General features: G+C 45.4%; 1 long non-coding RNA gene across 1 annotated transcript; it reads left to right on the forward strand.

Moving 5' to 3' along the window:
• The first annotated feature begins 4648 nt into the window (after positions 1-4648).
• Positions 4649-4891, forward strand: LOC125618723. The gene is made up of 2 exons (XR_007350135.1): positions 4649-4691; positions 4750-4891. It is a non-coding gene; the product is annotated as an uncharacterized LOC125618723 (long non-coding RNA).
• The last annotated feature ends 3153 nt before the right edge of the window (positions 4892-8044 follow it).

Below are 8044 nucleotides of genomic sequence, written 5' to 3' on the forward strand. Positions count from 1 at the left end.
GATTCCAATTCAGGTCTCTCTCACTCTAAAGGTCATTCATTTTTCTCTTCACAGAGCTGAAACAGTACAACATTTGTCACCCCATTAATACCAAGAGGCAAGAGAATGTAAGCCTATAATAATTCAACAAAGTGATAGTTTTTTGGTGGGAGAAATGGGCTCATTTTTATCTAGAAGCAACTTTCCTTTGAGTCATTTTCCTAGGGCGCTGGGAGTATAAGGGGCTGCTCAGAAGCTATTGGAGGGCTAGGGTGGGAAAAGATTCTTATGAAGGGGAATGTTCCACCAAATCCCAGAATATGTCCTATCTCCAGTCCCCTCATTTTCATCTGCAAAGGGTCATGACTAGAAGGAGCTTTGCAGAGAAGTCCAAAAAGCTGCCCACTCACATTTTTCTAGCCCACGGACTGTTTCCCTACCCAACAAAAATTGTCACCAGTCCCTCAGCGCTGCCTGTTGTGGGAGTAACAATACCCTGAAGACATAACTGAGTTCAGGAGTTCACATTTCTTTAAGACCCTAATTCATCTGCCACCTGAGATTTTTTATTTGATTTTGATTTTTTTTTGACCTGGCTTATCATTTCCCAAGCCTTGGAGGACAGGGTGCAGGAGAATTTAGTCATATGGATTTAAAGCTGATGTTCTATGTTGTTATTCTCTTTAATTTGTATCTAGAAACCCTAGGAGTTCTGCCATGTCCTGCGCCCTTTCTCTGTCTCCTGGGTCCACTGTGATCCCCAGCATGAAGGATGCTGCCTCAGGGTCCCTGGGACCAGCACCTCCTATCCTCTCCTGCTGCCCCCAGCCTCACCTCTTCCTGTCCCAGTAGCCTGAGCCCAATGGGCAAACACGTGGAACTGTCTGGTTACGTAAGGATCCTGGTGGCTGAGCGGGTGACTCAGCACCAAGGTGGTGCGCCCGCTCTTTCCCAGCCTCGGGCAGCAAACTGGGATGGAAAACAAGCCTAGCTAATGGGGTCCAGCTGACCAGCTTTCATTCCCCATGGAGTCTGGTGCGTCCACTGAGCTCCTGGGAACTGTCCAGGCCGTTGCAAACTAACCCATCAGTGGAATTCTCCATCTCCCTTGCTCATTTCCTGTTTCCTCTCTTTCTCACCTTTGGCTGCACATCACAGGAGGTTCGTATTCAGCTCCCTTTCCCTGGGGGGCTGCTGCCTTCTGGGCTGAAATATTTTTTCTATCTTCACTTCTAGATTATATTTGAAGCCCTAATAACCAGGGTGATGGTTAGGAGGGGGGCCTTTGGAAGGTGACGAGGTTCACATGAGGTCATGAGGGTGGAGCACCCATGATAGGATTAGTGCCCTCGTAAGAAGACAAGAGACAGCGATACAGTGAGAAGGTGGTGTGAGCCAGTACCCTGATCTTGGACTTCCCACCTCCAAAACTGTGGAATAAAAGTCTTGTTCAAGCCACACAGTCTATGGTGTTTTGTTATAGCAGCCTGAGCTTGGAATGTCCCACCCGGAGGCTGTAGTGAGGCCCAGGCAGGAAAGTGACTGGAGCAAGAGGATGAGCTCTTGGGTTGCTGCTCAGTCTGGTCCAAACTCTCCCTCTCCCCATTCCCAGGTCCCCTTGTGGAGAAGGAAATGGTCTGGGAGCACTGTCAATAGAGGGGACAGACTGGCTCATTGTGGTCTCATCTCTGGCTGTTAATCACCTCCCCTTCCTTTCCAGGATGGGGAACAGAGACTGACATCCTGCTGATAATTGGATCAGGAACCAGAAGTCCCTAGAATCTAGTACAGGTTCTGCCACTGTCCAGGGCGAGGCAGCTCACTTTTTGTCCCTGTGTCAGGGACTCAGTCAGGAAAGAGCTTCCAGGGAGACTTAGAAGCTAACAGAAGTAAAAGTGCTGTAGAAAACACACAGTGAAGCACAGAGATCAAGTTTAATGTGAATAAAACAATTGGCTTTGTCCCATTTTCTGATTAGATCCTAGAGCTGGCACTACTTGCTAGCAGCCCAAAGGGACCATAAAAGTCACACAGGAGGCCAACGTTAGGGCTCCTGGTTGGAGGGTGTGGAGGAGAGGAGAGTGGACCAAGAATTCTGTTCTCTTTGAGGACATGACAATACAGTCTACACAGAGAGACTCTCCCCTCACAGCCTGGTGTCCCCAAATTCTTCAGTCTTTTGTCATCCTTCTTTCAATATTCAGTTGGCATTTATGGCACACCTGTTAAGAGACAGGGATCTTCCCCTCCTGAGCTGGAGCTCAGAAAGGAACACCCACTTCCCCTATGTCCCCACCCGCCCGCAGAGGCCACTTCCTCCAGCCTGTTGATCTTGGGCACAAGTTGGCTGCAACCCCTTTTGCTTATTATTTTTCCCTCCAGCTAAATCCCACCTGGAAGCCCGAGGGGCCCTCTAGACAGATGCACAATGTTTCAGCATTGTCTGTCTTGACAGATGTCTGGAGGTGTGCGGAGCAGTCACATAGCACAGCTCCCTCAGGGAATCCCAGTGCAGTGACTCAGTGACTGAGGAGGACAGTAGGTGGGGCACAGTAGGGAGCTGTTTAGATTGTCTCTGGGCACCTTTCTTTAGTCAAGAGTGCTGGACAGGGAGCCACAATCCCAGGTTCCTATCATTAAGCCCGAGGCCTGATCTGAGTCGTGTATCTCTTAGTTGGTTCCTCTGACATTCTGCAGCTGTGCCACTTCAGGGGCTGGGGGTGGTAGGGGCGCCGATGGTGGTCTTCTAACTTCTGTGGGTGTCCGAATCCTCTAAGAGTTTGTGGAAATGCAGATTCACCTACATGTTAGGTCAGCAGAGCAGGAGGTTTGGGTGTAGGAACTTGTACCTCGCTGAGGATCAGATTTAATTCTTCTTCTCAGTTCTCTCTCCCCTCTGGTGCTCCGAGCCTTTTCTCACTGCAGTGGCTTTGACATTGATGTCCAAACCAATTGCTGTCTGAATGCACTTTGTCTGGTTCCTTAAAAAAATGGCTCTCTCTCTTTTCTTCAGGTCTCACCTTAGATGTCCCTGCCTTAGAGAAGCCCTGGCAGACTTTTCTATATAAATCGTCCCCCTCATTTATTGGGCCTGACACTTTAATGATCTTGTTTATGTGTTTGTTTATTGTTTATCATAGATTCCTTCCAGTTAAGGACCTTGCTGCCTTGAACACTATGCTGGCAGGTATTGAGCAAATATTTGCAGGATGAATGAATGTAAAGGAGGATTTCTCAAGACCAGGGCTCTCAAAGCTTTAGGAGGCAATGAAATCACCTGGAAGGCTTTTAAAAACAAGATCGCTCAATCTCATTCCCAGAGTTTCTGATTCTGATTATTTGGGGGAAGAACATTGCTAAATAGTTCCAGGTACTGCTGAGGCTTCTGGTCCAGAGACTGCACTTTGGAAATCACTGTATAAGAGTAAACCCCATCTGTTTATCTCATGTACCACCTAATATGTTGTTCAATGATGGATTGCATATACGATGATAGTCACACAAGCTGAAAATTCCTCTTGCCTAGTGACATTATAGCCATTTGAATGTCGTAAAAAAAATGCACTACCCATGTGTTTGTGGTGCTGCTGGTGTAAACAAGTCTCCTGTGCTGTCAGTCATCTGAAAGTACAGAACTAGCCAGGTGTGGTGGTGCGCACCTGTAATCCCAGCTACTCAAGAGGCTGAGGCAGGAAGAGTGCAAGTTTGAGGCCAGTTTGGGCAACTTGGTGAGATGCTGATCCAAAGTACTGGTTTATGTAATTACCTGCTTTTTATCATCATTTTAGACTAAACTCCTACTTACATGTTAAAAGAGTTTACTGTGAAATGGCTTGTTGTGTCAGGCCAGCAGCAGTCTCGTGCATATTGTTTACTGTGCCTCTGAATCCTGTCATTGTCTTGTGTGTTTGATTTAAAGTCAGGTTGTTTTGATAAGCATGGTCTTAGAAGCAATAGGCTGTTTTACACACACACACACACACACACACACACAGTATTATATGGCCCAGGTGCATAGCAGGCTATAACATCTGGGTTTGAGTAAGTACCTTACCATGTTTGCATTGGCCCATTTACAATCAATTAACAAATATATGAAAAAAATGTTCATCATTTCTAGCAATTAGAGAAATGCAAATCAAAACCACTCTAAGATTTCATCTCACTCCAGTCAGAATGGCAGCTATTATGAAGACAACCAACAATAAGTATTGGCGAGGATGTGGGGGAAAAGGCACACTCATACACTGCTGGTGGGACTGAAAATTGGTGCAGCCAATATGGAAAGCAAAATGGAGATTTCTTGGAAAATTGGGAATGAAACCACCATTTGACCCAGCTATCCCTCTCCTTGGTCTATACCCAAAGGACTTAAAAACAGCATACTACAGGGACACAGCCACATCAATGTTTATAGCAGCACAATTCACAATAGCTAAATTGTGGAACCAACCTAGATGCCCTTCAATCTATGAATGGATAAAAAAAAGTGGCATATATACACAATGGAATATTACTCAGCAATAAAAGAGAATAAAATCACAGCATTTGCAGGTAAATGGATGGAGTTGGAGAAGATAATGCTAAGTGAAGTTAGCCAATCCCAAAAAAACAAATGGCGAATGCTTTCTTTGATATAAGGAGGCTGATTCATAGTGGGGTGGGGAGGGGAAGCATGGGAGGAATAGACGAACTCTAGATAGGGCAGAGGGGTGACATTTGTAGCTGCCTGGGTAGGGACCTGGGACTGCTCTTTAATGGAGCAGTTAGGGTGGGTGGAAGAGGGGCCATGGGGTTATTAATCATGGTGGAATGTGATGATCATTATTATCCAAAGTACATGTATGAAGACACGAATTGGTGTGAATATACTTTGTATACAACCAGAGATATGAAAAATTGTGTTCTATATGTGTAATAAGAATTGTAATGCATTCTGCTGTCATAAATAAATAAAAAGCTTCCCTTAATGGGAAGCTAAGTTGCTCCAGGATAGCACTAAGCACTAAGGCCTCAGAGAACCAGGCTTCAGAGGGTAAGGCTGCTTTCTTCTGAGGAAGCTCTAGTAAGTCAACTGAGTATTCATTCCTTGGCTGGCAGAGCCAAACAATGGCTCTTAGGCTCTGAAACTGAACATCCCACGTGCTCTTGAGTTGCAGTGGTGGACCATGTTTCTAAATCAATCTGTCTTCCACATCCAAAGGGTCTAAATCAGAGGTTAAAAGTGGGAAGAGATTCTAATCTTCATCTGTAGGCAGCTTTTCCTAAAGTGTGTTCTGGATAATATTAATTCCGTGGTCAAATGAAGTTAGGTGACGCTAAGGGCCATGTCCCCTTCTTGGGCATGCACAATGCCCACCTGAAAAGTCTTGTAGTATGAAGATCAGTTCAAGACCAGGTTCAGTGTTTGGAAGTGGAATCAGAGCGCATTTTTGCTTATTACACATATTTGGAGGCTATATTTAGAGAAGCACTGCCATTGGATGTCCTCTCTCTTCAATGAGAGTAATTTAGTTTTGTTCTAGATAAGAAACCGCGTGAAGGCATTTGAAAACTCTGATATGCACACAGTGCCACCTCCAGATCCAATCCCTAGGTTGGCAGTTGGCAGGACTGGAAGCTGGAAGCTATATGTGAAGCTGCCCTGAGGGGTGACATTTGTAGCTGCCTGGGTAGGGACCTGGGACTGCTCTTTAATGGAGCAGTTAGGGTGGGTGAGGAGGAGGAGGAAGAGGAGGAGGAGAAGGAGGTAGAGGAGGAGGAGTAATCATCTCTGTGGGTGAGTGATAGGCAGTCAGGAAAGTGATGTCCTGGGGTCGTGCACGGTGGAATTTTCCCCTGGAAATCTTTTTGAGTGGAAGCAGAATTGAATGTTGCACCCATGCCCCCCTAGATCCCAGGGCTCAGTGACTTCTGTCTTCATTTCCAGTAATGATTAACAGCAACGGCAGTTTGGAGACAGTGTGTTTGTGGGGATGGAAAGGAGCAGGAGGCCCTTCCCCAAGCCCCTCAGCAAAACCTGCATTCCACTTCTGACTTTTGGAGGCTGGAGGAGGGGCTCTGAAGCATTCCAGTGTCAGGGAGGAGAACTCTGCCGTTTCTTAAATCAAACACTACTCAGGATCTTCTTATAGTCTTTGGGCAAAGGAACGATATTTTCATTAATCATCCGAGTGACACCCAGAGGCAGGGTTCTTAGATCAGGAAACAGCCTGAGAGGCCAAGACGTCTTTCTGGGGTAGGAGCAGGAAAGATTGTGGTATCTCAGCGCCTAACCCACTGAAGACCCCATCACGAGGTCCCACACTTTGTCCCACATTTCATGTTGAATAAACAAGTTGGATCTGATAACCAGGTGAGGTTAGAGTCACTGTGGGAATGCCTTGTGTCACTGTCCCCAGCAACCATCTAACTCCGAAAAGCATGTCTGTTTTCGGTTTTAAGTTTTGTCTCCTTCCTTCTTTCTTCTTCCTTCCTGTCCTCTCTTCATTGCTCCTCAAGAAAAAAGGAAAGGATGACCAAATATCACCGCCTTTGCGAGAGGTCACAATAGCAGACCATGGGAATCTGCAGCAGGAGTAAGGAGAGAACCTCCTTATTGACCCAGTGTGCGCCATAGAATGTCAGAACAAAGGGACCTGGGGAATTATCCCCTCCCCCCCTCCTGAGAAGGTGAAGGTTAAGCTCTTGCACAGGATCCTTAATCAAGGCTCCAGCTCTGCCTCTTTCCCCTCCTCCAGACTAGAAGGGAGAGCATTATTTGTTATGAAATTTCCTGAGTACCCCTGGAGCTGCGGTAAGGCCTGGAAGCAGGACTCCAGGGGCCCTTTTGGAATCTTTCACTGGAGCGTCCTCTGGATTGTGAAGGAGATTGCCCTGTTTGTTCTTTTCGTAGGCTGATTGGGTTAAGGTTCGCATGAGATGACTTCAACCTGCAAAGAAAGGCTGCTTATCCTAAAACAGGCTTGAGCTTTTCTGAGCACTTAATCAAAATTAATTGAGAGTTTCTGAGGCTCCGGTGATGGAGAAAGAGCAAACCTGAGCAAGATGTGGTGGAAACCTGTCTACACTCTTGCAACACTTGAAGTCCCTGTAGAACTCCAACTCTCTATTCTATCACTTTATTCTTCATGAGGCAGTGGTTGAGTTTAAATTCTGTGCCTCTCTGCCATGCCATGAAAAGCTGTCTCCTACAAAGGATGGCTACCATGGGATTCAGGACATATGGCTGTGCCTAAACTGCCCATCTTGTTCCTCTTCCAAGGAGATCTACCTGATCCCGGTTCATAATTTTAGGTCATTCAACGCTATGGAGTCATCAATGCAAAATGTGGCAATGACTTTCTAGATACTTTATTCCTTATTCTTGTGACAGAGACATTTTCTATTATATGGATCTTTTTTCCCATTGGAAATATTACCAAGTATCACTTATTTGTTTCTTAAATGTAATATATATTAACAGGAACTGGCCAATTGGACCTGTGACTACAATAACAAAAATTATCTTTCATGTGTAACAGGGATAGAGTGATGGAGAGAGCAGTAGGAAAAAAAATTAGGGAAAGGGAAATGAGGGAGGGAGGGAGGGAGGGGGAGAGAGAGAGAGAGAGAGAGAGAGAGAGAGAGAGAGAGAGAGAGATATCAATCTGTTGATTATGTATATGGCAAATATCTTCTCCCAGTTAGTGTCTTGTCTGGTTTGTTTGTTTGTTTGTTTGTTTGTTTGTTTGTTTGTTTTGGTACTGGGTATTAAACCAAGGGGTACTTTACCACTGAGCTACATTCCCTGTCACTTTTATTTTTTATTTTGAGAGAGTCTCACTAAATTGCTGAGGCTGGCCTTGAACTTGTCAATTCTCCTGCCTTAATCTCCAGAGTTGCTGGGATCACAGGTATGCACCACATGCCCAGTTCCTTTTCATAATGGGATCTTTTGATAAGCAGAATTTCTTCAATTTAGGATAGTCAAGTTAATCAATCTTTTTTCTTTGTAATTATTACTTTGGGTATCTTATTTAGGAAATTCTTCCCTTACTCTGAGGGCACAGAGATGTTCCTTTAT

Source organism: Marmota marmota, unplaced genomic scaffold (assembly GCF_001458135.2).
Source record: "Marmota marmota marmota unplaced genomic scaffold, marMar, whole genome shotgun sequence".
Taxonomy (NCBI): Eukaryota; Metazoa; Chordata; class Mammalia; order Rodentia; family Sciuridae; genus Marmota; species Marmota marmota.